Here is a 20835-nt window from a genome sequence, read left to right on the forward strand (position 1 = left end):
CGACATGTCAAAAAGCTAAGTCACGACTCAATTCGCATGGTTTATATATGCCTTTGCATGTACCTAGTGTTCTCTGGGAGGATATATCTATGGACTTTGTTTTAGATTTACCTCGAACAAAGTAGGGGATGGATAGCATATTTGTTGTCGTGGACAGATTTTCAAAATGGCACACTTTATGCCATGTCATAAAAGTGATGATGATCCTAATGTGGCTGATTTGTTCTGTCGTGAAATTATTCGCTTGCATGGTGTGCCAAATACGATTGTTTTAGATCGTGATGCTAATTTCTTAGCCACTTTTGGAGATGTTTATGGGCTAAGTTTGGGATAAAACTGCTTTTTAGTACTACATGTCACCCCTAAACTAATGGACAAAATGAAGTAGTTAATAGATCATTGTCTACTATGCTTAGGGCTGTTTTAAAGAAAAACTTAAAAATGTTGGAAGAATGCTTGCCTCATATTGAATTTGCTTATAGTCGTTCGCTGCATTCTACTACTAAGATGTGCCCTTTTGAAGTTGTATATGGTTTCTTACCTCGTGCGCCTATTGATTTGTTACATCTTCCATCTTCGGAGAAGGTTAATTTTGATGCTGAAGGACATGTTGATTTGATATTAAAGATGCATGAGTTAACTAAGGAAAACATTGAGTGTATGAATGCTAAATATAAACTTGCTGGAGATAAGGGTAGAAAACATGTTGTCTTTGCACCGGGAGATCTTGTTTGGTTGCATTTGCGTAAGGATAGGTTTCCTGATTTGCGCAAGTCAAAGCTAATACCACGTGTTGATGGTCATTTCAATGTTATAGAGAAAATAAATGATAATGCATATAGACTTGAGCTGCCTGCGGATTTTGGGGTTAGTCCCACTTTTAACATTGCAAATTTTAAGCCATATTTTGGTGAGGAAGATGAGCTTCCATCGAGGACGTCTCTAGTTTAAGAAGGCGAGGATGATAAGGACATAAACACCATTGTTACACACACAGACCTAGCTGCTATACATACTTGACCGATTACTAGAGCTTGTACATGCCAATAGAATTAGCAGGTACATTCTTTTCTTGGAAATCCTTCTAATGTTCATGAACATATAATGCTGCCTAAGTTGAATACTTTTGTTGTACTTGTGAATGAAGGATCTACCATCGACAAGAAGGATCTTTGGAGTAGGATCAAGCATGAAGAAGAAGGTGCACGCGCGGGAAAGAACAGTGGAGCTTCCACTGGTTATTTTCGCACTTTGAAGCCACCATATGGAGAGCACGTAGGTTTGGACGAAATATTCAAGACACTGATACGTCTCAAACGTATCTATAATTTTTGATGGTTTCACGCTGTTATCTTGTCTTCTTTGGTTGTTTTATGTACCTTTTATATCTTTTTTGGGACTTACTTATTGATTCAGTGCCAAGTGCCACCTCCTGTTTTTTCCGTGTTTTTTACTCTTTTCATATCTGATTTTGGAACGGAGTCCAAACGGAATAAAAACCCCAAAATGATTTTTTCCCGAACGGAAGAAGACCAGGGGGCCTTTGGGCCAAGCCAAGTGGGCTCCAGGGAGCCCACAAGCTCCCACCACGCCACCAGGGGGAGGCAGCGGTGGGAAAGCTTGTGGCCTCCCTGGCCGCCCCCTGACCTAGGTCTTTGGCCTATAAATTCCCAAATATTCCGCAAAAAATCACGAGAGCCTCGACAATACTTTTCCGCCGCCGCAAGCTTCCGTTTCTGCGAGATCTCATCTGGAGACCCTTCCTGGCGCCCTGCCGTTGGGGACTTTGGAGTTGGAGGGCTTCTTCATCATCATCATCGCCCCTCCAATGACTCGTGAGTAGTTCACTTCAGACCTACGGGTCCGTAATTAGTAGCTAGATGGCTTCTTCTCTCTCTTGGATCTTCAATACAAAGTTCTCCATGATCTTCACGGAGATCTATCCGATGTAATCTTCTTTGGCAGTGTGTTTGTCGAGATCCAATGAATTGTGGATTTGTGATCAGATTATCTGCGATATATATTTGAGTCTTTGCTGATTTCTTATATGCATGATTTGATATCCTTGTAAGTCTCTCCGAGTCTTGGGTTTTGTTTGGCCAACTAGATCTATGATTCTGGCAATGGGAGAAGTGCTTGGTTTGGGGTTCTACCATGTGGTGACCTTTCCCAGTGACAGTAGGGGCAGCAAGGCACACATCAAGTAGTTGCCATCAAGGGTAAAAATATGGGGGTTTTATCATTGGTTTGAGATTATCCCTCTACATCATGTCATCTTGCTTAAGGCGTTACTCTGTTCTGATGGACTTAATACACTAGATGCATGCTGGATAGCGGTCGACGTGTGGAGTAATAGTAGTAGATGCAGAAAGTATCGGTCTACTTGTTTTGGACGTGATGCCTATTGATATAATCATTGCATAGATATCGTCACGACTTTGGGCGGTTCTATCAATTGCTCGACAGTAATTTGTTCACCCACCGTCTACTTGCTTTCATGAGAGAAGCCACTCGTAAACACTCGGCCCCCGGGTCTACTCACATCCATCATTTACACCTCCGGTTTTACTTTGCTTTGTTACTTTGTTGCTTTCAGTTCTCACTTGGCAAACAATCTATAAGGGATTGACAACCCCTTCATAGCGTTGAGTGCAAGATTTTGTGTTTGTGCAGGATCTTGAGATACTCTTCCGCCGGATTGATACCTTGGTTCTCAAACTGAGGGAAATACTTACCGTCGCTGTGCTACATCACCCTTTCCGCTTCGAGGGAACACCAACGCAAGGCTCCATGGCCACGGGTAAATCCTTTGCATACTTGCCTAGGAAGTCCCTTAAGGCGTAGCCGCAGCTGAAGGATTCCTGGTGCCGTCGACACAACTATTTCTGGCGCCGTTGCAAGGGATACACAGCAAACATTAGAAAACACTTTATAAATTTCGTCCATAGGCTATTATAGGTGTTGTGCCACCTTATTTTTGGGCCAGGCCCATGTAACTTCTAAATACCGTATTATAGGCTATTTTTAGAGTCTGTATGTGTGGGGAAACTGAGTTAGGGTCGGTTTCAGACCCCTCCTCCAAGGGGTCACGAAATCCCTCCTCTATTCCCCCATATATACAGCCCTTAGGGCGCCGTTTAAACTTGAGTTTTGTTTAGATTACAAGTTCGCCATAGGTGCAACTTCGTGTTCTTCGTTTGTGTTACACAACCAGACAAAGGCTTCACAGAACCCCACTTTCATCAAAAAATATTTCCTCTTAAATTTGCAATATCTAGACTGCAGTCTTAGTTTCTTGCTTGTGCTTTGTTTGCATGTAGGAAACAGACCCTCGTGGTCAGGTTGATCGTGCTCCGGCATGGTCAATAACCTCTCGGAGTTGGCTTAGCGATTGCTAAGGTGCGACGTCCTCACACGTTCATAGTCGGATCATTAAAGTCTACTCCACCAAAACGATAACCACCATCTCATCGAAAGACAGGGACAACTTTGCCTCTATCATTGGATTCTCGTCTCACTTACAAAGAAGGTGTTGACACCATGTGCTTATTGGAGCCACGTTAGGATGATCGTTGAACATTTATCTACTACATCAATTAAATGCTATCACGGTAACAAGTATCCTCTTCATGCATACATTTCTTGCATTCAACTGTTTGTAGGTTGCATTATGGCATGACTTTCTTGGTTCGTTCTTGTGGTACTTGTTTACTTTCTGAAAGCGTCCCAACGATGATGTCTTATTGCTAGTTTTGATGTTCGTGTGCTGAGAGTTCATTTATGTACAATAAGAAAATATTAGGCCATGTGTTATACTTTCGAGCAAGGATCTTATTGGTATACTTATGACTTCCTTTTGATACCTTGTTCATTCCTTCTTGTAACTATTTCATGTGTACATCCTTCTTTGTGGATATATATCATCGTGATTGTTTTCTACCTAGAATCTTTAACACATAAGAGAAGATACATCTCTAATTTCTTTTGTCTTTTCTTTCACTTCAATTTTTTGCATTCCCTTTTTATTTTCTTAGTGCTTTCGTGAAAGTATTTGTCTTGAGTGTACATATTATATCCATGCATGTTTATGCCCTCGTTGGTGGTGAGGATCATTTTCCCTCATGCTTGTCTTGACGAGGGTTTGCCATTTTGATTGGTATCCCTCCTCGTGACAAGGCTATTATTTCCTATATTCACCATGGGTTGTGATGACCCACAATTGTAGGGGATCTATCGTAGTCCTTTTGATAAGTAAGAAGGTCGAACCCAACGAGGAGCAGAAGGAACTGACAAGTGGTTTTCAGCAAGGTATTCTCTACAGGCACTGAAATTATCGGTAACAGATAGTTGTGTGATAAGATGATTCGTAGCGAGTAGCAAGTAACAATAGTAACAAAGGTGCAGCAAGATGGCCCAATCCCTTTTGTAGAAAGGGACAAGCCTGGACGAACTCTTATATGAGGTAAACCGCTCCTGAGGACACATGGGAATTTCTGTCAAGCTAGTTTTCATCATGTTCGTATGATTCACGTTTGCTACTTTGATAGTTTGATATGTGGGTGGACCGGTGCTTGGGTGCTGCCCTTACTTGGACAAACCTCCCACTTATGATTAACCCCTCTTGCCAGCATTCGCAACTACGAAAGAAGAATTAAGACAAAGTCCAACCATAGCATTAAACTAGTGGATCCAAATCAGCCCCTTACGAAGCAACGCATAAACTAGGGTTTAAGCTTTTGTCACTCTAGCAACCCATCATCTACTTACTACTTCCCAATGCCTTCCTCTAGGCCCAAATAATGGTGAAGTGTTATGTAGTCGACGTTCACATAACACCACTAGAGGAAAAACAACATACAACGCATCAAAATATCAAATGAATACCAAATTTACATGACTACTAATAGCATGACTTATCCCATGTCCACATGAACAAAAGTAACTACTCACAAAGCATAATAATATTCTGACCAGAGAGCTATTTAATAGCATCAAGGATCTGAACATATAATCTTCCACCGAGTAATCCAACTAGCATCAACTACAAAGAGTAATTAACACTACTAGCAACCTTACAAGTACCAATCGGAGTCGCGAGACGGAGATTGGTTACAAGAGATGAACTAGGGTTTGGAGATGAGATGGTGGTGATGAAGATGTTGATGGTGATGAGTCCCCTCCGATGAGAGGAGTGTTGGTGATGACGATGGCGACGATTTCCCCCTCCAGGAGGGAAGTTTCCCCGGCAGGACGACCCTGCCGGAGCTCTAGATTTGTTCTGCTCAAGTTCCGCCTCGTGGCGGCGGCGATTCCTCCCGAAAGCCTCCTCTTGATTTTTTCTGGAACGAAACCCTCCTTATAGCAAAAGAGGGGGCCAGAGGGCCAACCGGGAGCCCACAAGCCCCCTAGGCGCGGCCAGGGGGGTAGGCCGCACTTAGCAGGCTTATGGCCTCCTCTTGGCTCCCCTCTTGTACTTCTTCGGCCCAGTATAAATTCCAAAATAAATCCTCGTTGATTTTCACGGCTTTTGGAGTTGCGTAGAATAGGTATCTCAAACTTGCCCCTTTTTTAGGCCAGAATTCCAGCTGTCGGCATTCTCCCTCTTCATGTAAACCTTGCAAAATAGAGAGAAAAGGCATAAGTATTGTACCGTGAAGTGTAATAACAGCCCATAAAGCGATAAATATCAACATAAAAGCATGATGCAAAATGGACGTATCAACTCCCCCAAGCTTAGACCTAGCTTGTCCTCAAGCAAAAGCCGAGATCAATAAATATGCCCACATGTTTAGAGAAAGAGGCGCCGACAAAACAAGATACGGACATGCAGGCATCATGATCATCGTTAGAACAGCAATAGCATCATATAATCTCTTATGCTAAAGTGATAATTCCTTCACAAAGTAAAGTATGGATCAAGAACCTTATTGAGAATTAACAACCAATAGCCTATAGTTATTGAAGCAATTGCAATTTATCATAACATCGGAAAGAGTCAAGTAAGAGCTTGTAAAGCAAATCCACATACTCAATCATCTTTTCGTCTTCTACAATTGCTACAACTCATATGGTACTCATGAGATCAAAGTTTCAGTCGGACAGAGAGAAAGATAGGGGCTTATAGTTTCGCCTCCCAACTATTTACCTCAAGGGTAATGCCAACAATAATAATTCATGAATACTTACTTCCATGTTGACATAAGAATATAGATCTTTCCCTAGCTTATGACGTTAGCCAAGAAAAAGGCGAAAGATGGAATTGGTGTAGATCACCATGACTCTTTAAAGGGAAATAAGTAAAGGTACAAGATAGGCCCTTCGCAGAGGGAATCAGAGGTTGTCATGCGCTTTTGAGGTTTGGATGTGCGACCTCTTAGTGTGAAGGAACGTCACTTTATATTGCCTCCTGTGATAAAGAGCTTTATTATGCAGTCCGTCGCTTTTATGTCTTCCTCATCACAGGTTTGTACAAAGCTTATTTTCCACACACTGATAGATCATACATAATTAGGGAGGAATTTTTATTGCTTGCACCGATGACAACTTACTTGAGGGATCTTATTCAATCCATAGGTAGGTATGGTGGACTCTCAAGGCAAAACTGGGTGGAAGGTTTATGGATGCACAAGTAGTATCTCTACTTGGTGCGGGAGTTTTGGCTGATATGGGGTGGAAGCAATCGTCACATGCTAAGGTATCTCTAGTCATATAATCATTGTTCGGAACCAAGCAAGCATAATTCATTATGTTATCTTCCTTGTCCAAGATCTACTTCTAAGCATGTAATAGTTTAATGAGTGTTCACAATAATAGATGGTGTCAAAGATGATATATTTATATGTGAACCTCTCCTTCTTTGTCACTTCCTATTAATTGTAACAATGACCAAGGTCTATGTTTGTCTACCCTCAACAAGTTTCAATAAACATTCTTTTTATATGTGAAGCCATCACTTTCCATAAGATCATTACATGATCTTCCATGCTTTTGTTCTTTTATCATTCTCTTCTTTGAGATCATGGCATGAAGCAAGGCCCTTAACTAAGACACTCTTTATTATATGGCTCACGAGCTCGAATACATCGGGGGTGACACAAAGCAAAACTCAAGCCTAAAACACTAAGAACTTTATTCTACTAGAGAAATATAAAACCAAAAATGATCGAACTAAGAAAAGGTAAAGGCAAAAGATGTGATGGTGTTACGATTCTGGGGCAACTCCACCAAGCTTGGCACAAGCCAAGGGGATTGCCCATACACATGCTTAGTTGTCTTCCCTCGATGGTGATGGTGGTGGAGTTGTTGCAACATGGATTTGATCCTTCGTCTTCCAAGGCATAGGTGCTCCATCATGGAAATATGACCGAGTCTCCGGAATCCTCAAATCTACAGCCAACCGTATCGATTTAAATCTATACTCGTACTCATAGTTTTGGTTCTGCAGGTCATAGATCTGGGCTTGGAGGTGATCAATTCTGTCATAGAGCCTGGAGAGGTGCTTCCCGATGTCATTTGCATCGATCTTGTGCTTGTTGGTGAACTCGGTGATCATCATGTGGTTGGCGTTGAGTCCACACTCCACCATCCCTTGGCACTTGAAGACTTGTTCCTCCATTGCTTCGAGCCTCGCCTCCACGCTTCTCGTCTTCTTGGGCCCCTCAACATCACGGATGTGCAGCATCCCCTCACACATATCGATAGATTGAGGGTGTTGCAGCACTCCCGCGACGTAGGGATTGATGACCTTCTCGAAGATCCTGTCCTTCGGAGCTTTTGGGGACACCATAGCAATCTAGATCTGCAGCAGAAATAGGCTCGAAATGAAAACAGAGGAAATTTGCGTGATACGAGGGTCAGACCTTTCAGGAGAAGGAGTACTCCGCAAGAAAACGGAGTCCGGGAGGCACACGAGGTGGTCACAAGCCCCCACGCGCGACAAGGGGGTGGCCCGTGCCTGGTAGGCTTGTCGCCTCCTCGTGCGCTTTCCGGACTACTTTATTTTTTTCTATTTTTCTAAAAAATCCAAAACGGAGAAAATTTCCTACTTGAAATTTTTTGGAGTCTTTTTACTTACCGAATCACATACCTCTTCGTTTTCGGAGTCTGAAACAGGCTGATAAATATCCCTTATGTACTCCTCCGGAGTTATGGTATTGATAATATTGCTTTCAACATTTATGGGAGTACTTGAGATATAATGCTTGATTCCCTGCCCATTTACCACTCTCGGAAAATTACCTTCCGTGTTGTTGATCTTGATGGCACCGGAACGATATACTTCCTCAACAATGTAAGGACCTTCCCATTCTGAGAGAAGCTTGCCTGCAAAAAATCTTAAACGAGAATTATATAGCAAGACATAATCACCTACATTGAACTCATGTTTCTGTATCCTTTTATCATGCCACCTCTTAACCTTTTCTTTGAACAACTTGGCATTTTCATATGCCTGAGATCTCCATTCATCAAGCGAGCTAGTATCAAATAACCTCTTCTCACCGGCAAGTTTAAAATCAAAGTTGAGCTCTTTGATTGCCCAATAAGCCTTTTGCTCTAGCTCAAGAGGTAAATCACATGCTTTGCCGTAAACCATTTTGTACGGAGACATGCCCATGGGATTCTTATAAGCAGTTCTGTAAGCCCACAATGCATCATCGAGATTCTTAGACCTATTGAAAACCTTTTGCAGAATTAGTTTAATCTCTCTATTACTTAGCTCTACTTGACCACTGGACTGAGGATCATAGGGAGATGCAACTCTATGGTTGACATCATACTTAGCAAGCATTTTACGAAAAGCACCAGGAATGAAATGTGAACCACCATCGGTCATTAGATATCTAGGGACTCCAAATCTAGGGAAATAACGTCTTTAAGCATCCTGATAGAGGTGTTGTGATCAGCACTACTAGTTGGGATAGCTTCTACCCACTTAGTAACGTAATCAACAACAACTAGGATATGAGTATACCCGTTGGATTTTGGAAAAGGTCCAATATAATCAAAGCCCCAAACATCAAATGGTTCAATGGCAAGAGAATAATTCATAGGCATTTCCTGACGTTTACTGATATTACCTATTCTTTGACATTCTCACAAGACAAGACAAACTTACGGGCATCCTTGAAGAGAGTGGGCCAATAGAAACCTGATTGCAATACCTTGTGTGCAGTTCTATCTCCCGCATGGTGTCCTCCGTAAGCCACGGAGTGACACTTCTGTAGGATCTGTCCCTGTTCATGTTCAGGTACACAACGTCTGATAACACCATCTAATCCTTCCTTATAAAGGTGAGGATCATCCCAAAAGTAATGTCTCAAATCAAAGAAGAATTTCTTCTTTTGCTGGTATGTGAAACTAGCTGGTATATATTTGGCAACGATATAATTTGCATAGTCAGCATACCACGGTGTACTACGTGAAGTATTTATGACATTCAGTTGCTCACCAGGAAAGCTATCATCAATAGGTTGTGGGTCATCAAGAACATTCTCTAACCTAGACAAGTTATCTGCTAATGGATTCTCAGCACCCTTCCTATCGACAACATGCAAATCAAATTCTCGTAGCAAGAGAACCCATCTGATAAGTCTAGGTTTAGCGTCTTTCTTTTCCATGAGGTACTTACTAGCAGCGTGATCAGTGTGAATAGTTACTTTGGAATCAACTATGTAAGATCTGAACTTTTCACATGCAAACACGACTCCTAAATATCCCTTTTCAGTAATAGCATAGTTCCTTTGGGCACTGTCTAGAGTTTTACTAGCATAGTGAATAACATTCAACTTCTTACCAACTCTTTGTCCTAGGACAGCACCAACAGCATAATCACTAGCATCACACATGATTTCAAAAGGTAAGTTCCAATCAAGTGGTTGAACAATAGATGCAGTTATCAAGGCCTTCTTAAGTATTTCGAAGGCTTCCTCACAATCATCGTCAAAAACAAAAGGAATATCCTTTTGCAAGAGATTGGTAAGAGGCCTAGAAATCTTAGAGAAGTCTTTAATGAACCTTCTATAGAAACCATCATGACCAAGGAAACTTCTTATACCTTCGATATATGTGGGGCATGGCATTTTTTCGATTGCATCAACCTTAGCCTTATCGACTTCAACACCTCTTTCAGAAATTTTATGTCCTAAGATGATGCCTTCATTAACCATAAAGTGGCACTTCTCCCAATTCAAGACAAGATTGGTATCTTTACATCTCCGCAAGACTCGATCAAGGTTGCTGAGGCAATCATCAAAAGAAGACCCGTAAACGGAGAAGTCATCCATGAAAACCTCAACAATCTTTTCACAAAAGTCAGAGAATATAGCCATCATACATCTTTGAAAGGTGGCAGGTGCATTACATAAGCCAAAAGGCATACGTCTATAAGCAAAGGTACCGAAAGGGCAGGTGAAAGTGGTTTTCTCATGATCAGATTGTGCAACTGGTATTTGGGAGAAACCAGAATAACCATCTAGAAAGCAGAAGTGTGTATGTTTAGACAGTCTTTCTAGCATTTGGTCAATAAAAGGCAAAGGGTAATGATCTTTCCTAGTGGCCTTATTCAATTTCCTAAAATTGATCACCATCCTATAGCCAGTGATAATCCACTGTGGGATCAATTCATCCTTATCATTAGGGACAACAGTAATACCTCCCTTCTTAGGGACGCAATGCACCGGACTTACCCAATCACTATGAGCAATAGGATAGATAATACCTTCTTCCGGGAGCTTTAGTATTTCTTTTCTTACTACCTCTTTCATCTTAGGATTTAATCTCTCTTGATGATCGGCAACTCGTTTGGAATCAGGATCGGTTTTAATCTTGTGCTCGCATAGAGTGGGACTAATACCCTTAAGATCATCAAGATTATATCCAATAGCAGCACGGTGCTTCCTCAGAGTTTTTAGTAACTTCTTTTCTTCATGCTCTCAGTGGCTAGCACTAATTATAATAGGATATATCTCTTTTTCATGGATATAAGCATACTTAAGAGTATCAGGCAACTGTTTAAGCTCAAACACAGGATCACCCTTTGGTGGGGGTGGTTCTCCAAGCAGTTCAACAGGCAAGTTATTCTTAAGGATAGGATATTGTTCAAAGATAACTCTATCTATCTCATCCCTTTCATCCATACGCATATCATTTTCATGCTCAAGCAGGTATTGCTCTAAGGGATCAGCAGGAGACACGGCAATAGAAGCTAGGGCAATAATTCCATCCTTACTAGGCAACTCTTTTTCATGAGGAACTTGGAGAAATTGAACTCATGTGACACACCTTCAAAGCCAACAGTGACAGTTTGCTTCTCACAGTCAATATGAGCATTGAAAATATTGAGGAAAGGTATGCCAAATATGATGGGACAAAAGCTATCTTGTGTGGTAGCAAGAACGAGAAAATCAGCAGGATACTTCGTTTTACCACACAAGACTTCAACATCTCTAAAAATTCCCAAAGGGCAGATAGTATCTGTATTGGCAAGCTGGATAGTGACATCAATAGGTTCCATCTCAACACGTGCAATCTCGTCTTTAATTTCATCATATAAGGATTGAGGTATTGCACTAACACTAGGACCCACATCACATAAGCCATGATAACAATGATCTCCTATCTTAACAGAAATAACACGCGTGCCAACAACAGGCCTATGTTTGTCTCTAGCATGTGGTTTAGCAATTCTAGCAGCATCTTCATAGAAGTGAATATCATGACCATCAACATTGTCGGACAGGAGATATTTGATAATAGCAATGCTAGGTTCAACTCTAATTTGCTCAAGGGGTGTAGGTGTTCTAATGTAGCCCCTACGTATCACAGTTGAAACTTTAGAATGATCCTTTATCCTAACAGGGAAAGGTGGTTTCTCAATGTAAGCACTGGGAACAATAGGATCATTATAGGCAATGACTTTCTCTTCAACTGGATTGGGTTTAACTACATTGACTTCTAAGGGAGGATGATATTCAAACCACTTCTCTTTAGGGAGATCAATATGAGCAGCAAATGATCCACACAATGAAGCTATTATCTCAGAGTCAAGTCCATATTTAGCGCTAAAATCACAAAAAGTATATGTTTCAACAAAGGATTTAACGCAATCAAACTTGAAATTCATACCTGACTCCTTACCTTCATCAAACTCCCAATCTTCACAGTTGCATTTAATTCTTTCCAATAAATTCCATCAGAAGTCAATATCTCTCTTCATAAAAGAACCGATACAAGAAGTGTCAAGCATGGTGCGATCATCATGAGAAAGCTGAGCATAGAAGTTCTGAATGATAATTTCTCTCGAGAGCTCATGGTTGGGGCATGAATATAACATTGCTTTAAGCCTCCCCCAAGCTTGAGCGATGCTTTCTCTGTCACGAGGCCAAAAATTATAAATATAATTCCGATCATGATGTACTAGATGCATAGGATAAAACTTCTGATGAAATTCCAATTTCAACCGGTTGTAGTTCCACGATCCAGTATAATCACATAGCCTATACCATGTCAATGCTTTATCCCTCAAAGATAAGGGAAATACCTTTTATTGACCTCATCCTCGGGCAAACCTTCAAGCCTAAATAAACCACAAACTTCATCTACGTAGATTAGATGCAAGTCAGGATGTGATGTTCCATCTCCTGTAAAAGGATTAGAGAGCAGTTTCTCAAGCATACCCGAAGGAAATTGATGGGGAACGTCGCATGGGAAACAAAAAATTTCCTACGCACACGAAGACCTATCATGGTGATTTCCATCTACGAGAGGGGATTTCCGATCTACGTACCCTTGTAGATCGCACAACAGAAGCATTAGTGAACGCGGTTGATGTAGTGGAACGTCCTCACGTCCTCGATCCGCCCCGCGAACCGTCCCACGAACCGTCCCGCGATCCGTCCCACGATCTAGTGCCGAACGGACGGCACCTCCGTGTTCAGCACACGTATAGCTCAACGATGATCTCGGCCTTCTTGATCCAGCAAGATAGACGGAGAGGTAGATGAGTTCTCCGGCAGCGTGACGGCGCTCCGGGGTTGATGGTGATCTAATCTCAACAGGGCTCCGCCCGAGCTCCGCGGAAACGCGATCTAGAGGTAAAACCGTGGAGCTATGTGGTCGGGCTGCCTTGGCAAAAAGTTGTCTCAAATCAGCCCTAAAACCCCACTATATATAGGAGGGAGGGAGGGGAGGAGGCAGCCTCAAAACCTAAAGGTTTGACCGAAATTGGAGGTGGAGAAGTCCTACTCCAATCCTACTTGGAGTAGGATTCCACCTTCCCACTTGGAAACTCTTTCCACCTTGTATTTTTTCCTTCTCAAACCTTATGGGCCTTAGTGGGAACTTATTCCAGCACACTAGGGGCTGGTTTATCTCTTCCCATAGCCCATGAGACCCCTTGGGGCGTGACACCCCTCCTGATGGTCCCCGGCACTCCCAGTACACTACCGATGAGCCCAAAACTTTTCCGGTAATGCACGAAAACCTTCCGGTAACCAAATGAGGTCATCCTATATATCAATCTTCGTTTCCGGACCATTTCGGAAACCCTCGTGACATCCGTGATCTCATCCGGGACTCCGAACAACATTCGGTAACCAACCATATAACTCAAATACGCATAAAACAACGTCGAACCTTAAGTGTGCAGACCCTGCGGGTTCGAGAACTATGTAGACATGACCCGAGAGACTCCTCGGTCAATATCAAATAGCGGGACCTGGATGCCCATATTGGATCCTACATATTCTACGAAGATCTTATCGTTTGAACCTCAGTGCCAAGGATTCATATAATCCCGTATGTCATTCCCTTTGTCCTTCGGTATGTTACTTGCCTGAGATTCGATCGTCAGTATCCGCATACCTATTTCAATCTCGTTTACCGGCAAGTCTCTTTACTCATTCCGTAATACAAGATCCTGCAGCTTACACTAAGTCACATTGCTTGCAAGGCTTGTGTGTGATGTTGTATTACCGAGTGGGCCCCGAGATACCTCTCTGTCACACGGAGTGACAAATGCCAGTCTCGATCCATACTAACTCAACGAACGCCTTTGGAGATACCTGTAGAGCATATTTATAGTCACCCAATTACGTTGCGACGTTTGATACACACAAAGCATTCCTTCGGTGTCAGTGAGTTATATGATCTCATGGTCATAGGAACAAATACTTGACACGTAGAAAACAGTAGCAACAAAATGACACGATCAACATGCTACGTCTATTAGTTTGGGTCTAGTCCATCACATGATTCTCCTAATGATGTGATCCTGTTATCAAGTAACAACACTTGCCTATGGCCAGGAAACCTTGACCATCTTTCATCAACCAGCTAGTCAACTAGAGGCTTACTAGGGACAGTGTTTTGTCTATGTATCCACACAAGTAATGTGTTTCCAATCAATACAATTATAGCATGGATAATAAATGATTATCATGAACAAAGAAATATAATAATAACTAATTATTATTGCCTTTAGGGCATCTTTCCAACAGTCTCCCACTTGCACTAGAGTCAATAATCTAGTTCACATCACCATGTGATTTCAACGAATCCAACACCCATATAGTTCTGGGGTCTGATCACGTCTTGCTCGTGAGAGAGGTTTTAGTCAACGGTATTGAAACTTTCAGATCCGTATGTTCTTTACAAATCTTTATGTCATCTTATAGATGCTTCTACTATGTGCTATTCGGAAATACTCCAAACATCTACTCTACTATACGAATCCGTTTCACTACTCATAGTTATTCGGATTAGTGTCAAAGCTTGCATTGACGTAACCCTTTATGACGAACTCTCTAACCACCTCCATAATCGAGAAAAATTCCTTAGTCCATCAGTTGCTAGGGATAAATTTTGACCGTATCGTATCTTCACAACTCTCAGGTTTGTTCTGATAATCCATCAGTTGCGAAGTTCGGATAATCCATTGGTTCTGCAAGCTGAACAAAACATCTATCGTATCTTCACAACTCTCAGGTTTTCGTATGCTCCTAAGAAAACGTTTGCTGATCCACCATAGCTTCTTCCATAAATCATATTCATTTCATAATCGATCCTTTATTACATCCTTAATTTATCCTCAAAAACTCCAATTCAAAAGTACTCTATTACAAATGCTGCCATCCACATTGTTCGGTATGGTCAAGCATTTCTCCCAACTTCATTCATCTGTCTCTCTTGGAGGTACTTTAGTTCCACTCGAACTTTCCCAGGTGCTCCTTGAAATCATGGTACATTCCTACTAAGTGGATCCTGTGGGGTTTACCGATTACTACCACACTTAAATGAATTATACTCATGCATGTATAGACCGTATTTTCTCATATCCTCATAAATGTTCAGAGATCTTTGCTCGTAGAGAAACAACGCATACAGTTTCAACATAGACAATCATGAGACAATAAATTCCATTTATTCATGATGTTATTACAATCTCAGGGACTTCTGTTACAAAAATTTCACTCCATGATCTCTTGAAAACAAGAGTGCTTCAGATTACACTTATTGCCCTGGTCAAAACTTAACTACTCCATTCTAGCTTTCTTCCTTTGCGGACAATCGCTAGCAAAATGTCCTGCTTCCTTGCAACAAAAGCAAATGAGTTTTGACTAGTCTCGAGGCTTCTTAGCTTCTTCTTTTGCTCCTTGGATTCTCGGCTTCCTTCCTAAGCACATGTATTTTTGGTGGCCAAATTTCATACACTTGTAACATCTGACATGACTCAGGTCTATGTCTGCAGAGATTTGGTTCTTCCGAGGGTACTTTCTCTTCTTTCCGAACTACTTTATTTTGGCCAGTTCTTCTATTTCAAGTGGATCAAACTCCACTTCTTCCGTCGGGAAGTTTCCCAGATACTCTTGGCTTCTCTTCGTGCAATCCTGCGAATAATGTCCTTCTTCTCCACATGAGTAGCATGCATTGGAGAAAAATCTGGTCAGCCCTTGTCCATCAGGGTCTTCAATAAATTCGTTCATCACCAATTCTTCTAGAATCTTCTTCTTGAGGGTTTCCTTCATTGCTTCTTTCTGCTGCTGGACAACTTGTTGTACCTTGGGGTAAATGTGACATTGAGCTGGGTAGTGGGTGGTTCCTTCACACAAGAAACAAGTCACCTGACTACTTGGGCACTCCTCAGTTCGGTGATTTTCTTCAGAATGAGTTCATCCATCCTTGTGTTCTTCCTGGGTGTGTCCTATTTCTCCATAGATCTTGCATGCACAAGTCTTCTTCTTCGGATTATCATAGAACTTCCGAATAAGTCGGGATCTTAACAGAGTGTTCTTGAATTCGTCCCAACTTCCTGCTCCACTAAACCCTTGTATGGCATGGTGCATTTTCCACCAGATTGCAGCACTTTGTGTAAAGTACTGGAGAGAGTGTTCCACTTCATACTTCCTGCAGATCAAGTTGCTCCCGAAGTGATTCTCCATGTTCTGAATCCATATTTCAGCCTCCAGCTGGGTCATTGGTCCAGAGACTACAAGTCCAGCTTCATACTCCATCTGGTAGGGTTGAGGTTTTGGGGATGAGACGGGTAAGAGAGAGAGAGGGAGATACACACAATAAAAAAATATTTTTGAGAATAGATTTTATTTGTGGCCGTCGGAAAACACACACCAATGACGGCTCACAAATCATCGCATCTAACATGGGTATATAACAGGGGTTTGGACTTCTAATGGTCATATAAATATTCGAACGCTTCAGGGTCTTCGAGTTCTTCGGGTCTTGAGAGTCTTCAATTGGTGCACCTTCAATTCTTCAAATGCATGTTGAAATCCTCTTTACTTTGAAGTAGAACTCCATTGATTCTTCATGAGGTCAAAGGGGTAAGGGGATTGTATAACTAGTGGAGGTGAGAGAGAATATTTGATGAAATCAGAAGAGATGAGAAGTGAAAGGTGTTCTTGAAAATAAGATTTTTGAGAGATCCTATCCTAAGAAGTTTCCAGTTTCTAGGGTCACATCCTACAGTCAACATGTGCTCTGATACCATCTCTGTAGCGACCCGACTCAAGACGAGTCAAGCCTCTGTGTTTCTGTGCCATCCCTGGATCAGTATGCTGGCACACACAGTACATCAATGTATATATCAAAGTGCAATCACATGTAAATAGCGTAAAACTGATATATACCTTAAATATTTCAGCGGAAGCAGTCAAGGGAGTGGAGTCCCAATAAACACCAACGGCAAGTTGAGTGCGGACCGTAACCCTGAATCGTACTCTTACTCGTCGAAGAAAATATCTGCAACATAAGACGTTGCAGCCATGTAGGTCAGCATATTGAGTATGCTGGCAAGTCACATAAGAGAGGGGTGAAAAGTAATCATCTATACTATATGCATATATGGCAGGTGGGGTTGTAAGTTTTTAGCGTAAAGCAAAATTTTCTCCTACAACAAGAGGGGCTAAAAGCAAAATGTTACTACATTGTTGGTTGTTAACGAGATGGTTCCGCCAACCAGTTCTCGTACCCGAGTTGTCAATAGTTACCCTCGTCAAATATATTTAATGGTGTTGAGAAATCCAGATAACTTCAGTTCCTTTGGCTCAAGTTGTCCATGACCGTGGACACGGCTAATCGATTAGGTTTGAGTACTCTGCAGAGTTTTGCACACGTTCCCCACAAGATTTGATCGCCTCCGGGTTTGTCCTCGCACTTCAGGATGTTTGAAGACCGGATGATCAAAACATGGTCTTTCAACGGGTCCCTCTGAATCCCTGTCGGTGCCCATCCATTCCTACCGTTCGTCTACATCTGCTAGCACCGCCTGTCTAGAGTCGCCGCATTGTCCAACCAAGCCAGAGCCCATAATGACTTGTGGCTGTGCAGGTAAGCCTTGGGTCTTGAAAATATCCGTCCATCTCTTCGAGCCTGGGTGAAGCTTTCCGCAGGATGACATGGCCTCTCCAGCATCCCGGGCATCCACTGGGTTTTCCAGGGAGCCGATCAACCGTCCTTCACCTAGTGTTGCATTGCGTCCGAGGTCTTGAAAATCTTGTCTTAGTCCGGTCTTGATTATTATATCAATCTCGCATCACTCGTGGTATACACTCAACCGATAACCCGTCTACTCAAGCATAGCATTAGGAAATTGTCGTCCCGGGGCCAAGTATCGGGGTTGTTGTGTTCCTACCACATGCTACTACAACTTATGCTAAAGTTTCCAAGTACCTAGGCAGCATGCAAATTGGGCAAAGAAGGTGATCTACTATGCATCGAAAACATAGGTAAAATAACATGATCAAAATGACTTGCCTGGTGATGTTGACGAAGAAGAATTTCTCGAGAAATAACTTGATAGACTACTCGTCACTCTCCGATGAAATCTATATAACAAACATATCATTCACATAAGCACTCATACTAGCAATCATTCTAACAATCAAAACAAAAGAGAGAGCGAAATAGGAATTTGAAGGAAACTTCAAATAAGACTAGGGAGTCTTCTACTACATCAAACACTAAAATAGTTTTTGTCTAACAGAAAATAATAACAAGGAACTAAGATATAAGTTTGACTAAGATTAAATAAAGTATTTTTCACAAAACTTTTCGAAAGTATTCCCAAACGGGATTTGAAACATGGGGAAAACAATTGCACGTTACTACGCGACTAGAATTGATTTCATGAAAACAAATAAAAATAAAATAAAAACTTGTTGCAAAACTACTGTTAACTAACATAAACAAAACAATAATAATCTTTCTGAAATAATAAAGAAAATATTTTAAAACAAAGATAGAAAAGGAATTAACCGAAATCCTAAAAGAGGTGAAACAGAAATTGTTTCACATGAAACAGTGAGCTAAAATACTCAAACAAATCTGAAATTTTTACCACTGATAAATAAGATCACTAGTGATCAGTACCAAAAAGAATCAAATTAAAAGCTATTTTTAAACTCCTGGAACAGGCAAAACAAGGTTTAAACTAAATCTGATCTAAATTATATTTGAAAATTTCAAACATAGACAACTTATATGTTCTTAACAACTACAGGAAACTTGTGATCTACTCTAAAAAGAATCAATGTCATTGGACTTCGAGATAAAAAGTTGTGGCCAAAACAAAATTGAGAGTTTCTGTTTTTGCAGTTTAGACGGAAAAAACTGGAGATAACTAGCTAGCTATTGGGGTACACGTGGCAAGTTGCTAGTGGCTGCGGAGGGGTGTTTGTTGCATGGCTAGGAGCAAATGGCCGATGCTAAGCGAAACTCGCTGGTTAAATGATAAGTGAAATAAAACCAGCACTGTTTTTCTAATCTAACCGAAGAGGTATTTTAAGATCTAATCTAACCATCTAAATAGGATCTAAGGGCTACAAACAAGAGAAGGGAAATAACAGAGAGGGAGGAGAAGTTCTTACCATGGTGGAGCTGCTCCCGTGGCTGTGCTGGCCGAGGTGGGAAGGAGGTGCTCCGGTGGGGAAGGGGGAGGGGGCGGGGGTGGGGAAGGGGGGGCGAAGGTGGGGTGGTGGGGCTCCTGGGGGGAGGGGGCGAGGTGGAGAGGGGGGGCTGTAGGGGGCGAGGTGGAGGGAAGAAAACTGCTGGTTGCTGCTGCTAATGGCGATGGGGAGGTGCAGCAGGGGGTGGAGGGGTGGCGGGGTGGCAAGGGAGCGGCGGTGGAGGAGGCCGAACTGGAGGAGGGGGTGCCGCGAGGGAGGAGGGGTGGAGGGGCTGCAGGGGCTTCCTGTGATGCTCTCCGGTGGGTTTCCGGTGATGACTCCGATGAGGTGGGGCACGAGCTAGGGGCTAGGAGAGGAGAACTTTTCGACGGGAATGGAACGAGGAGAGGTAGGGGCTTCTTATAGAGGTGACGGGAGGCGCTGGGAAGGAATGTGCTTCGCGAATCCCTGAGGTGGGGATTCTCCTCTCCATGGAAGGTAAGTTCTCTGTCACGTGGAGAAGAGATGGAGGTAGGAGATGTTCTCCTGTTGGGCTAGAATAGGTAAGTCTTAATGGGCCAGCATGCAATTCCTAATAAAAGGGATTTCCTTCCTATTTTCAAAACTAGGAAACTAAAACGTTAAAAAGGAAATCAAATCAATTCGGAATAAAGAGTTTTTATATACTAAAATTATCAGAAAAATAAAATATAGATGATGGGCATTTTTCCACGGCAAAAATAAAAACTTTAAAAAAATTGTTTTTTTCAGAAATTCACTAAATTGCTTTATTTCTCTTTGCAAATATTTTTGCAAATAAACCTTGGGTTTCTTGGCTCAAATATCTCAGAAATTTGCCCGTACGTTGGAGGGTCATTTTCCTCCGCTCTCTCTCTTGCGTGCAAGAGGGTATTTCCCGGGCTTTTCGTGCGAGGAGAAAGAAATGGAAATGCAAAAGAATCCAATGCAAATATCTCCGTTCAAATTCTTTATAATTGAAGAAGTCATGTCATCTTCTCTCTTGGCTTTTCAAAAGCTTGAATTTAAATTCACCGGAGAAGGGGAAAGTCATTTTATTCCTTCTCTTTCAAAAGTTTCGAAAAGTTTCAAATTTCACACAAGTTTCAGTCACTCGGCAAACAAACAAACAATCAATCCAATAATTATATTAACATTCCAAAATTTATAATTTTGGGATGTTACAAACTACCACACTTAAAATGAATCTCGTCCTCGAGATTCGAAGAGGCTAGAAAGAAAAGTTAGGGTTTGGGGGTCTTCTAACAAATCCAACTTCCGGCAAGGTGGGATGCTACCACACTTAAAATGAGAGATACTGGTCCCTCAAAAATGCTTTAACGATCCTCTGGGTTTTGGCAACTGACATCGCACAGTCTTTATATTAAATCCTTTGGTGATGCTCTCCCGTTGATATAAG

The sequence above is a fragment of the Hordeum vulgare genome, chromosome 2H (genome assembly GCF_904849725.1).
Source record: "Hordeum vulgare subsp. vulgare chromosome 2H, MorexV3_pseudomolecules_assembly, whole genome shotgun sequence".
Lineage (NCBI taxonomy): Eukaryota > Viridiplantae > Streptophyta > Magnoliopsida > Poales > Poaceae > Hordeum > Hordeum vulgare.